Consider the following 13,686-nt stretch of genomic DNA (forward strand, 5'->3'; position numbering starts at 1 on the left):
ACAACACCCAAGAGGAGCCGGAGCACAATTTCTGGCCTCCAGCAACGCCTGGGTGTTGGCTCCATCTGGAGCGTTTTTGTTGTGCATCCCTCTGCGTTCGGCGCCTGGCTCCTGTGGATTTGGGGGTGTATTTCCATGCACCTGTGACTGAGGGCTTGAACGCCTTCCAGATAAGGGCTGACACAGCAATTGCTAGATGTCTAGTGGATTTGAGTCAGGAATGATAACTGCATGACGGTCTGAGAAAAATCCTTGGGAACTTAATTTTCCTCCAGAAAAATGCAATGCTCGAAAGGGATATTTGAAAGGAAGAGGAGGATGTGGAAGGCTGGTTGTTGGTCCTGCTGGGTGCTGTATGCTAAATGCCTCGTGGCTCTTCAGTCCTCATCGTGGCTAGTAGTCGGGGCTTGATTTCTGATGTGTGCTGGCCAGTGCACATGTAATATAAATGATGAGTTTGGGCAAGAGAGGCATGGAGGCAGCGAGAGCAAACCAGGCAGGGCCTTTCAGCTGAGTTAGTATCCGCATTACGTCGCACTTGCGGTGAGCTCTGAGCTCCATGAAATAGCTATCTCTGGCCTCCTTCTTCTGGGCAGCCTCAAGCATGGGGGAGGGCATATGCAGGAGTCCCTGCGTGTTTTATCTGAGGGATGATGGGGGGTCAGGTGTGACATTGCAGTGTGGATGGGAGAAGGTGGGCTTGGGCATCCTCTGATAAAGCTAGAACAGGCACCTGCAAGATGGATGTGGCTGGGTTTCCCCGTAGGACTCGCAGTCTCACCTCTTCCTCTCTGTGTAAGAGACCCCATCCCTCGGTGAGTTTCTTTACGTACTAAACTGGGTCAAATGTCTCAGCGTTTCCAGCAAAGTTCCTGCAGTTGCTCTACAGCAACTCCAGAGATCGCATGCATGCTAGCCACAGGGGATGCGTCTTTGCAAAATCCGTTGCAAGATGCAAAGCATGGAGCCTTGCAAGCTGCTGTTCTGAGAGCCTTGCAAGCAGGGCTAGGGCGCGCTGGTTCAGGCACTTTTTTCATTTTGTCGGCAATGCAGAACCGATCACCGTGGACCTGGCTTGCCCTTCCTTGGTCTCTGTGAACCTCTGGTTGGAAACTGCTCTATGTTCTTGACGGGACTGATATTCCGATGTATTTTGTGTTGCTATTTTCTGGTTGTGTGACTGGGGTGTCTTGCTCCTCCAACCAGCGTTGTGACATTGCTGTACAAATGTGTAGGAGGATGTAACCCCTGTCCTGCATTGCTTGCCCTGCAGATCAGTTGGTGGTGAGAAGATAGGACTGTGGGGAAGTGAGGCACAAAGACATGAAATGTCTTGCCCAAGGAGACATAGGAAGAGCCCGAAACTGGGCCCAGATCTCCCAAGTCCCAGGTCTCTGTCCTAGCCACAAACCCATTCCTTGCTCTCTCCGCTGCCCTCTTGAAGATCCATGGTCTTTACCAGGGGTGGATGCAGGGGCTACACTGATGCATTCGCACCCCCCTTTTGATCTCTGCTCCCCAAAAGGGTTAAAAACAACTGCCTGGCAGTGGCAGCGGCATTTCTATTCGGGCAGCGCTGACTTCGTGGCTCATTGTAACCTACCTGATTCCTCCTAATCTCTTCACTCCACGGGTGTTAACAAACCTCTCTTCTTTTTAATGGCTTTGTTCCACCAATCAAACTAACCTTTGCTCTGCAGTTCTGCTGTCCTCTGCTCCTGGTCACACAGCTCCCATTTCACAACCCTGCAGGTTGTTTTTAACTCATTCCAATGAAGTTATATCTGTTTTTTTTCCTTTGATCTTAAATGGAATAATACAGCCCCTAGGCCCCTGGGCATATTTGTAAAGCTTTTAGTTCTTTTTACCTGGAGAAATAATACGTGTTGTGTTATACGTGATGATGCATCTCATCATCTGCACCCCCCTCTTCAAAATCCTAGATCCACCCATGGTTTTAACCTCAAAGTAACAGTAAATTTTCTGTGCCATGGAAAGGATTCCATGCTCTGCCCTCCCACTTCCTTGTCTCCTTGGGCATGTTTCCTGGTCATCAGATTTATAGCTCATGACATCTGGGTGTTTCCTGTTCAGGCAGCCCACCCCGTTCTGGCATCCTAGGGGTCAAACAGGATTCCTAATCACTTTCTCATTATGCATAATGGATGAGCAAACGAGCTGGGACTTGCATCCAAGGAGTTCCTCCATGCTGGCTCCCACGTGATTTGATTATAGACCTGGGGTGGAACGCTCTGTGCATATCTAATTGAGGCATCATCCTGCAGCTCTGCAAGGGTGCTTAGAGCGGAGATGGTGATGGCTTAAGGAAAGCTGTTGCACAGCTAGCACAGCAAGCCGTTTTGTGCCCTGGGCTGCAGCCGCCAATCTTCCAGCCCCTCTAAGTTGGTGCCGAGGGGCAGCGGTGCTACTGGGCCTTCATCAGGAGGAGCTGTGGGCTGATGGCTGAATCTGGTTACAACACCCCCCTGCAAATCCAGTCACTCCCTCTATAAACAGGTGCAAGGCCACGTACAAGCCTGTGTGCACGTGCTACTCCACAGTGGAGGGTGGAGCTTTCTCGCCGAGCGCTGCCTTTCACTCCTTCCTCTCGGCTGGCAGCGTACGACACACCGATGAGATGGGCTTCCCCTGCCTGCGTTTATTCAAGCCTGGCCTTCTCCCTGGACCACAAATGCAGGAGGCACAGTTGCGATGCTTGCTCTTCCCATGGAAGAGCATGGTCGGCCATTGAGCGAACTCAGGAGGAGGGTATGTCATTCAGGTGGTCTCCCCATTGCGGATGCTACTCCAGCTTGGGGAGGGCAGCAGCAAAGGCCCACGAGTCCTGACCGCAGTCCCCTTGCCTGGCTGGGGAAAGCAATTCTGAATGCTTAAAAATTTGGGGGTGCCAGTGCTGTGTTCAGTCCCAGCTCCATTGGATACATGTGTGGACGCACATCCACATGCCCACCTGCCCGCACTGCCACCCCCACCCAGGCTTTTGGGTAAGAATAGCTTACTCCTCAGTGGTGCAAACAGCTGCCTCGCTGCTCCTCCAGGTCATGGGGAACTCGGCCATGTGCCATGGTAAGCGAGCCTGGGTGAAGTGGGTGGCTGTCCGGGGCCCAAAAACAGGGGTGGAGGTAAGAATTACAATTGCGAAAAAAAGTTTTAATATTGCGCATGTATGAGACTGGCAATGTTATCAATTGAGAACGAACTATTTAAAGACAGCAATACCGCAGACGTGATAAAGACTTTTGCAACAAAAAAATTATTATCTCTGGCGAAGTGGGGCCCGATAAGTTCTCCCGGGGCCACCGGGAGTCCAGGTACGGCATGGGTGGTAGGGGAGGGGGAGATGACATGCTGCGGTCTCCAGCTCAGTAATTGTGGCCCCTCCAAATCCTCCTGGCTGGACTTGCACGTGAATGTTTATAGGGGTTTCTGGCTCCTTTCTCTCTATTGACTGCTTCCTTGTCCACTTTCCCTTGGGGGCAAGAGGAGGAAAGGCCTTTTGGCTTCGGTCTGTCTTGGCGCTGGCTGCCCTTGATTGGATAATCCCATGCCTAGTGAATGACTTCTGTAACATGAATTCCTCTCCTTGGGGTTGAACTGAGACCACAAACCTCTTGTCACTTAAAAGCTAAGATAGGCTTAGCCCCTAATCCCACAGGCAAAGAGCAAGTGCTTTTCCAACTAATCCACTTGTCCCTCACCTCTCCCCAAAGTAATATGAGATTATATGTTTTGCAGCAATAGCTCGAAACAGGTTGCACCGTTTTACATATTAAATTATACGGAGGACAGGCGGTCCTTCACATTCCTTTTGTCGGCTGCGTTCATTTTGTCTAAACTGTAATGAACACCTGTTATTTAATACTAAAATAAGTAAAATCCTTCATGCCCAGATTAGCCGAGACACGCTAAATTGATTATGCACCTTGTTGGGGGGGAGGAAAAGGGATCCTGTATGAATGTAGTCTAAGAAACGGCAGGATTTGCCAATTTTTGAGGGTTTTGCTGAACAGGCAAAGGAAATACCTACAGTTTCAAAGGATGAAGTAGCATCCTGGGTACAGGCGATGCTGGGGGTGCACGACTTCCATCTCGTTTGAACTAACAAAAGCAAGCCAGGACTCGCGTGGCCTTCCGAGTGGCGAAACTCACGGGAGAAAATCTGCGAGGAGCCAGGCGTCTTGGAGTTTGCCCTCCATATGAAACGAGAGAATCCCAAACCTTGACGTCTTGATGTGGTGACTTGCACTATGTTACTCATCCACTAGATGTCTCTGTGGGCTGCACAGATCGGCAGACAAGGTGCGGTCCCAGGTAAACACGGGAGACAGCGCTGGAACGCGAGCTGTGCAGAAGCCTGGCTGGCTGCATCTGTGATTCAGAGCTGTTTAACACGCGATTCCTGTTTAAATTGGACTGTGATCCCACGTCTCGTGACACCGACACGGGGCCACACCAGCAGCTGGTATCAGACCTGGCACGGGTGTCTTGATTGGTCCACCTTTCCTGCTATATTCCCTTCCTCGTCTCATGGCTAGACACCATGCCGGCTCGGTTATAGAAGACCTGGATCACAGCGAACCAGCTGGAAGGGACGGTGTCCAAGTGCCATCAACAGTAGCCTGAGTGGTGACAAATTTGACCTAGGGTATGAACATGGGGGAAACGACACTGCCGCTCTCCTGTCTGGGAAGAGTGGACTAGGTGATGCTGAGGGCAAGAAGTGGTGCGGTCCCACTGGGGGGCAATGCAGGTCCCCTGCACTATTTGAGCTTTGCTGTGGGACTGCAGGGTGTTGACTGCACAAAGAGCTGTTGCAGGTCCCAGGCTACTGGCCGCTCGCATGCTGGTACAGAGGGCGGAGCAGGAGTGGGGCTTGCTTTGAAGGGATCTCCTGATATACAACCCATGGCCTTGGGCTACAGGGTGGGTTTTACTTCCCCAGACCCCCTGCTCCATACCTGGCAGCCCCCAGGCTGCTAAGGAGGTGGAGCTGCTTTCAGCTACGCCTGCCCCATCCCCAGCTGTGCCAATGGATGGGGCAGGCCTGCTTGCCATCAGCTGGGGGAGAGAGGCAGCACCGGGCCCCTTATTTTGCCTATTTTTTTTTCCCCCAAGGCAGGAGTGTAGGCCTGCACTGGGCTGCCATGAGGAACTGGCAGGCATCTAACTGGGGGGCTTTTGGGGATGGGAGTGCGAGCTCTGCCCTGCACCCATACCAGAGCCTCCTGGCCTGGGATGGAGCTAGTTCCTGGCTCCTCCAGGCTGGCAGCCCCCCGGTTCTGTGCTCCGTGTCCCCCGGGTTATTGTCACTTTGGAGCAGGGACAGAGAGAGGAGCTGGCCACCAGCTTGAAGTCCCTCTGCTTCTCATGCATCCCAGTGCTGTGCTGAATCGTCTCTGTTTCCACAGCCAGGCACCACCTCCATCAGGGGGGCTCAGTGAAAGGGCAGATCTCAGCAGACAGCCAAGCCATGGCCTGTGCATCCTCTCGCGCCCCATTTCCTCGAGGGCCCGATCCCAAGGTCAGTAAGAGTCTCTCCATTGCTATCGAGCAGAAGGCAGGGCAGGGTGGCACCTTAGAGACTTCCCTGTCTTCTGTCTGCCCTCAGACCAGCAAGGCTAACGACCACTCTCTACTCATTGCCATCACAGTACAGGCAGAGATGCTAAACTTCCCTATTCTTGCAAGCATCACATGAATTACCCAATATTTCTAGACACTGCTTTGGGACATTATGATCTACAGCTCTTGGGAGCTGCTATTTCTTTAGCTCCCTGAAGTTATCCGGAGTTATCACTGCAGGGCTCCTAGAGAAACATGGCTGGCCTTTTTACCAGTGGCTGGTAATCCCCAAGGCCAGCTGCAAAGATGGCACATTTCATTTGATTAGCTCTTATTTATCAGGCAAAACTACTAAGATATTTTGGGGCTGCCATTTTGGAGCAGTATTTAATAGTGCGAAGTGCCAGATCATGCACCAAGGGTCTCCAGAGAAGACTTTCTGCTATAAAAATTAAGGCAGAAGTGTAGGGCTGGGTAGCACCTTAGAGGCAAACATGTTCAGAGCTTTCACACGCAACAGCCTACCTCAATGGATGTGATGCATGCACTTGGAGAGAAAAAAGGGCTTAAAAATCAAGAAAAAATTAAATGCAAGGGAAAGGGAAAGGGGAAGGGGACGTGGCTCGATGAGGTAAAAGGTCAGTAGGGATAACCAAGGCAGTTAACACATTGAGGGACATAAGACTGAACAGCTGGAGTTAATAGCTTGTCTGGGTGATGGGGTAAGAACCGTTTATATTTACATTCCTCTCTACTTAACCCCTTTCTTTCTGCAAATCTATTCCTGGCATCTGACAAAGGAGGTTGTGGCCTACAAGGCTCAGACATGAGCCTCTAAGGCCATCCTGCCTTAGCTCCTGCCCGACTTCAGAATAACGTTGCTAACTACCAGGGTGTCTGAGTTGAATACAAAGAGACCAAAGGCGCTGACACAAGTGACGGTTTATTGCACGATCAGCCCCCCTGGACCACTCTACAGCCTTGACCTGACAGAAGTGCATGGGTGCAGAGTGCTTTAAAAGGGGCTGATCCCACGATAATCTGAACCCTCATTACATGATGGAGGTGCTTTAAAGTGGAGTGCTTCATTAACTTCACTGTGTGCCAGGAGCCAGCCCAGCCCTGTCACCGGCACTGTCTTTAGAACGGGGGGGAGGGGAAGGAAGTGGAGGGAGCTCTGTCTGGGGGTGTCCAGGCAGCCCACTAAGGTGGTGGGGCAGGGCTGCAATCCACCCTCCCCATCCTCCAGCTCCCTCTGCTCCCTTCCCCCCTCCTGTTCTGAAGACGGGGCTGAGAGGGAGGAGGGGTAGGGTTAGGGGAGAGCAACTGCAAAGCCACAGCCACTCCAAACTGCAGCTTGATCCCCCAAGCCCCGGGACCCAACAGTGAATGCCTGTTGGGTTGTGGGGGATCACTGTAGCTCATGGTGCTTCTTGTAAAGTGCCATGAGTTACAGTGGGGAGCTGCATGTCTGTCAGCACCCTAAGAGCCACTCAGACAATGCAGCCAAAGGAGAGGGGAAATGGGATCCTAGGATAAATTAGGGGAGGTTACTTTCAGGGGAGAATGGGAAGGCAATACCTTGTCTAAACTACTGCATACAGTTCTGATACTCTCTTGTTCAATAATTCAAAATGGAGGAGCTGCCAAGAAGGGCAGTGAGATCAATCAAGGTGTGGTGGGCTTGTCCCACAAAAGGAGGTTGAACAAAAGGTAATCTTTGTATTTCTCTCTATTTCATCAAGCCTCAAGGCAGGGAGGTACTAGAGGGGTTGTCTAGTTTAGGATTTGCTGTTCCTAAACCACCCCAGACAGATGCCCTTATGACTGCGTTCCAGAAGCACGTTTGGAGGGGAAGGGATACATGAGGGAGGGAGAAGAGTTATATGGATAGTGTTGGTACAACAATGAAGAGGTATAAACTGGCCATGGGTGACTTAAATTTTGAAATAAGAAGTAGCGGAGGAGTGGGTTCCTGCAACAGCCTCCCACTGGAGCGGCAGAGGCAAAAGCCTAACTGGTTTAATATAGGGCAGAAGGACCATGGAACAAGCTGGCCAGGGGATCTGCGGAGTTCAGTTTGTTGGAGGTGTTCAAGAAGGTTGAGTGGGCATCTGTCTGGGCTGGTTTAGGAATGGCAAATCCTGGACTAGATGACCCCTCTAGTACCTCTTAGCCTTGAGGCTTGATGAAAGAAGGTGCTTGGTCAGCTTGATGACTATGCTGTGGTTACCTGTAAGAGCAGAGGACTGGACCGGGTGACCCATGAGCCCCTTCCAGTCTTTTGTTCTGTATTCTTGGATGAATGGCTGCTGAGGAATACAGAATGGATGCAACAGGTTTCCAAAGGTAGGCACCAAAGGCAAATGCAGCAATCCTGCTCCCGTAGGCTTAAAAGGAGTAGGAGCATGTTTCCAATAATGTCCCATGAACAGTTTGCTCAGGTGATGATGATGATGACGATGAGCTCCAGCTCTTACACGACTTCTCACCAGATCTCCATGTGGTGGAACTAACAATGTAGCTCATGCAGCCTTGTGGGAGCCTGGTCTTGTGGAAAGGGGCACAAGAGCTTTGTCGCTGTGTAATCTCAGGCAGGTCACTTAAAGCCACTATCCAAAGTTTCTCCATTTGCAGAATTGAAGAAGTCTTGCCCAATTATGAGCAGGGATCTAGGTTTTCCATTTGCCACAGAAAACCATGGTAAAACTGGGATTTTCTCTTTTCAAGGAGAAAAAACCCTAGATTTTCTGCTTTAGAAGAGAAAAATAAGGGAAACAGTGAAAAATGTGGGAAACGGTGCATTTCCCCTTGCAAGCTGGCAGAGTTCCAGCATGCAAAGGGCTGGGGGGAGCGGGAGAAGGGTGGTTGGGCAGGGGGCACCATGTGCATGTGCGCACACATTCACATGCATATAGCAGCCAGGCAGCATGAGAGCAGCTCCTGCAGGTAAGTCTGGTGGGGGAAGGGGAGGGGGCAGGAGGGGACTTGAGGCCCCCATAGGGAGGGAGGGAGTTGGGCAGGGCTGGGGCTGTTGCCCAGCCTGGGCAGTGCTTGGGGCTTGGGGCCTGGGGCTGGAATGTAGGGCCGCAGAGCCAGGGCAGGGAGCAGGATGGGGCCGTGGGCAACTCATCTATGGGGTGGGGGGGCTGGATCCCCACCAGTGTGCACACTCCCGGGGTGGCATGGGGAGCACATGACCCCCTGATTCATGCATGGGGCAGGGGTGGGACCCAGCACGACAGGGCAGAGCAGGACCACATGGGGGTAGCTCAGTGCTGCTACCATGACCCCCGCACTGCCATAGTGAGGTGCCCCCTGCCTGCCTGGTAGCAGGGGGAGGGCGCAGAGTTGTGCCCCTCGCTGCTGCCGGGTGGGCAGGGGGCACCTCACTATGGCAGTGCAGGGCCCCCAGCAGCAGCAATGAGCTTCCCCACCCAGTCCTGCTCTGCCACACCGGGTCCCACCCACTGGGCCGCTGAGGCTGCGGTGGGGGGGCAGCAGGGTGGGGAGGCCAGAGCCCACAGCAGGCAGCCTCTATCCAACCCCCCAAGATGGGCTTCACTCCAGCTGGGCTGCCTGTGGGAGAAGGGGAGCTGGTCTCTGCACTCCACTCTGCCACAGCAGTCACCACCTCCTGTGGGCAGCAGCCGGAGCTCGGGCTCTGCTGCGGGTTGCAGGGGGCTGAGGACCTGGGTCATGAAGCCAACCCCCCCTGCAGCTGCCACCTAATTCATGGCTTTGGATCCTCACCTGCTATATAAAACTGCAGGAGCTGCAGGGCCAGGGAAGTGTTCACCTGGCTCTTGGGAGTGACACCTCCTCTTGCAGCAGTTTCTTGCCCTTGTGATATCTGGCTGGAGGTTTGAGCCCCCTTAGCCCCACGGGGCAGAGTCTATCAAGCATGCTTCTGTGGGGCAGGGATCAGAGCAGCACTCTGGAGGTAGGTAGACGCATCCACCAGAAAGGTTGGCCCCGCTGCTCTAGGTTGTGGCAGTGATGGGTGCAAGGGCTGGTGGACTCCTGCAAAGAACTGAGTCACTGGGAAGAAAAGGGACTGGCTTTGATGGCCTGGGACATCCCTCCCAGCCCCATGTCCCTATCACTTCTGCCCTTTGGGGTGCACGTTATGTGTTCACCCTGTCATCGGTGCTGGAGAGTTTGCCCCAGCACGTGTGCACAGCTGGGAGGAGGTTGTATGGGACTGTGACACATTTCTGTGCCTGCACTATTAAAGCAATGTGACGGATTTGGACTCCACTGTGACAGAGCAAGGCTGATATGAGGCCCATGGAGCTGATGGGAAGCGGGCCCAAAAGTTCAGTGAGCTGTAAGCGCCATGTGCCTAGTCAGAGCTTGCTAGCAAATATACTTTTGAGCCAAATTGGACTGGGTCTTCCCTGTTCACAGGCAATGGTTTCAATAAGGCCACTGCTGTGTATGGAGCCTTCCTGCTCCAGCTTCCTCTGTCCCCTTCGCGCGCCCTTTTCTGAACAGCAAGGGAGGGATGTTTCCCCAGTCAGGGCTCAGGGAGATTTCCTCATGTCTCATTTGTGAAGCAAAGGTCAGACTCTGAAATGCCTCTGAAATTGCGCCATGCCCCAGAGTCATGAGCTCCCCAGGGAGGGCTGAGGCCTGGTTTCTCTTGGCTGCCATTCGAGTCGCTCTGTTGGCTGCGCTGTGTTTTTCAGACAGCTTGTGCATACCCCCTTCCTGGCAGTCTGAAAGCCTGTGGCCTTGCCTCATCCGTTCCTTCGGGATCACCAGTCCTGCAAGGGTGGAGAGTTTGCCCACAGCAGCGATGCAACCCCACAAGCTGCCTGCCACCCCTCCTGTGTCAGGAGCTCATGGAAACTGTCCCCAGAGTGAGTGGTCCTGGCCCAAATGTGAGTGCCACCAGGCCTCGCTGGAAACTCATTTATTTGGGGCCTTTCCAGGGGTCCTGGGCTGGCTTTGCTTGAAAGCTGCCTTCCCTGTATCTGCAGGGGAGCTGCAGCTTCTGCCTCTGAGGCCTGGGATGTTCCCTTCCCTCCCACCTCATCTGTCCCATCTGTGAGAGAAGGGCGCATTGCCTTTACAAAGAGCTTGGGAAACCAAACTGTGGATTTAGTAAGCAAGACAACAAGGGCTCTGATCAAGTAGCAAGGCAGAGAGGGGGCTGGTGGGCTGCTTGCAGCCATGGCAGAGAGGTGACTCAACCTCTGGCTGGATAACCTGATATTTATATCCGGCCTGCTCATGAGAAACAAGCCCATCAAATTTCCCATCCTTCTCTCAAGACCTGATGCACCAGTTGCTGTCTGTTCTTATCTCATCCCCACAGCTTAGCAAAACCCAATATGTTGCCCTGCACAAAGCCTGGGTTTTGTGGGCACCCCATGTTGTCCTACCAGGTAGGCTTCTGCACCTTGCGCCCAGCAGTGCTGTCATCTGATAGCCATGCCGAGCACAAAGCCTTTGGGGGCCAGCGTGGATGGTGGGACAGGGGGCCAGAGGCTCCCGTTACTTTAAGGTAGAAACTGCAACAGTGAAGGCCCACAGGGAGAAGCCGGCAGCTGGGCCTGGGCTACCTGCAGAAAAATAGGTGGCTAGGGAGCTAAAGGTCTGCAAAGAGCTACCTGGGAGATGACTGCAGAGCAATACGTCAGTTGGACAGGGCTCCAGGTAACGAGGAGAGAAACAACTGCAGCTCGGCAGGGGAACAGCAGTAAGGCTTACGGAGCTCGCCTGTGGAGGAACACCAGACTGGAAGGGGATGAGCTCAGGGAATACAAACCTGAGGAAGAAGGACCAGTGCTGTCCTGATCTTTGCAGAGTGAAGACCTCCTACCAGTCCAAGGTGTCAGGGGGGGAAAGCTGGAGGCCTGCAGATATCCCATGGGCTTGGAGAAAGCCAGTGAGAGAGCTGTATGATGACCCAGAGGGGCTTTGAGAGTTGTGTTTGAAGCAGGTTGCTGGCATTTTGGTTTCAGCATATACCGGAGGATCGGCTTGTGGCTGGAGGGGTGGACTGGAGGCCACGCAGCAGGGTGCCTGGGGCACTCTGGGTGTCAAGCCTTGCCGAGGGGCAGGGAGAGCAAGGCAGGTAGGCCTGAGAGGGTCAAAGGCTGGAGCACAGAGAGAGGAAGAGATGCAGGTGGGTTGAGACTCAGTAGCCAGGCCAGAGCAACTGGGCTTAGGCTAGGAGTCTACAGCCAGAGCAACCAGTGGGCTAACGCCAAGATGGTTGATGCCTCTACCGGCTGGGGAAGAGTAAGACCTGCGAGGCATGGGCATGGCTGTGCAGGAGGCTGGAGACCATGATTAACACCCCCAAGGCGCATTCGGGGGCAAGACGAGTGCCAGCTGGGCACAAGAAGTGGGAGAGAGGTGAACTGAAGCTCATTTTAGGGCAGCTTCTTGATCATGGCCATCCTTGGGGGCCAGGACCTGGTAGAGATGGCGATAAATCTGAAGGGCAGGGCCTGCTGGAAATATAATGTCTGGGGTGAGGGTCACAATTTGCTCGTGTTGGGTGGGTGATGTCCTGAGGCTGTGAGTGTTTGGGGAGGGCGGTTTCTGAGCTGTGGGAAGGTTAATCAGAAGCAGAGGGGGTGTCAGGAAGGGGGAAAATGCACGTGGAAGGGGCTCTTAGCTTGAAGATGCTGAATTGTGGGACGCTGGAGGAGCCCAGGGGGTCTGACTGGGAGGAGGGGTCGGGCTGCATTGGCATGCCTGAGCACCAAGCTGACCTCCCGTACCGCACCAGCTCCCCGACAGCCCGCTCTATAGCCCTACCGAGGCAACGGGTTTTGGCCACTGTCATGGCCTGTTTTATACCAATGAGTGACCTGGAGGTTGAAGGATCCTTTGGGCATTGCCAGTGCGAGCCAAACTGGTCCCAGGATGAGCGAAAACTCCTCTCTTTTGGTGCGAGCCATTTCAACGCTTCAGGTCTGTGCCCGGACTAATTGAACTGGGCACGTACATGAGTTATAGCCTGTGTGCGCTCCCACATCCCCCTGATTTCATGGCATTGCCACTCAGTCACCACCGTCTTCATCCAGCCCTAGACACCGTCTTCTCGGCAGTCGCGCCTAGCAATGCCATTTCATGCCATCTCTTGGTAAATCTTGTGTGACTTCTCCCCTTCCTCAAGGGTCGGGACAGAAGTGTTCGCACAGTTCACAACCTTGCATAATCTGGGGAAACTGGAGAGGCTCAGGAGTGCTGAAGCGGTTTCCTCCATCTGTAGCAATGTGCTGGGTGAAGCTTATAAGTTTTTTGAGAGCAACATGTCCATGGATTGAGTGATGTGTGACAGATGCTTGCTTGGCTTTTCTCCCTGGTAACTCCTATAAGCCTGTGACACGAAGCCCTGACAAGAAATCTGAAGGCAAAATTTGCTTGGATTGACCCCAGGATTTCATGGGAAACCTTCCGTTTCCTGTCTTTGCACAGCAAATTTGGCAAGCTGGTATCTCAGGAATTGCTTATCCGTGGAGATGAGCCTTTGGGAAAAGTAACGATGTCCTCCCATTTCTAGGCCTCAATTCCCCTTGCATGGTTTCCAAAGGATGAAATGCATTTGCAAGCCAACGAAGCCTCAGGGACTGGAGGGATGTAAGATCTTTGAATTGCAAGCCATTTTTTAAATAGATCTGCACGACAGGCTACAGAAATCATTGGCAAGCGTGTGATAGGTGCTACTCTGGGCTGGTCCGTAGGGCTAGGGGCAGACATTACACATAAACCGGTTGAAGTGATCAGAAACCCGTTTAAACCTGTAACAGAACAGATGTTGAGTGCACATAAACCAGTCTGAAACTGGCTTGAGATAAACTGGGTTGAATGCAGCATCAGACTTACCTGATTTGGCTCAAACTGGTTGCTGCAATGTCTGTCCCAGACCTAGGGGACCTGAGCGTGTTACAGCTCTGGAGATCCCAGTTCAGTCCCCAGTGTGGCCAGCAAGACAGTGGCTATCACTGGGGCTCAGCCCGTCGTCTTCAAACACGCCCGATTCCCTGCTGTGGAGAGTGAGATGCAATGGAGGTGTCTGCCGACTACAGGTAGGATGAGAGGGGTTTTTTCCGTGGAGAGAAGAAGCCACTTCTCACTTGT

The sequence above is a fragment of the Crocodylus siamensis genome, chromosome 2, assembly GCF_052110815.1.
Source record: "Crocodylus siamensis isolate JL-2025a chromosome 2, ASM5211081v1, whole genome shotgun sequence".
In the NCBI taxonomy this organism is placed as follows: Eukaryota; Metazoa; Chordata; order Crocodylia; family Crocodylidae; genus Crocodylus; species Crocodylus siamensis.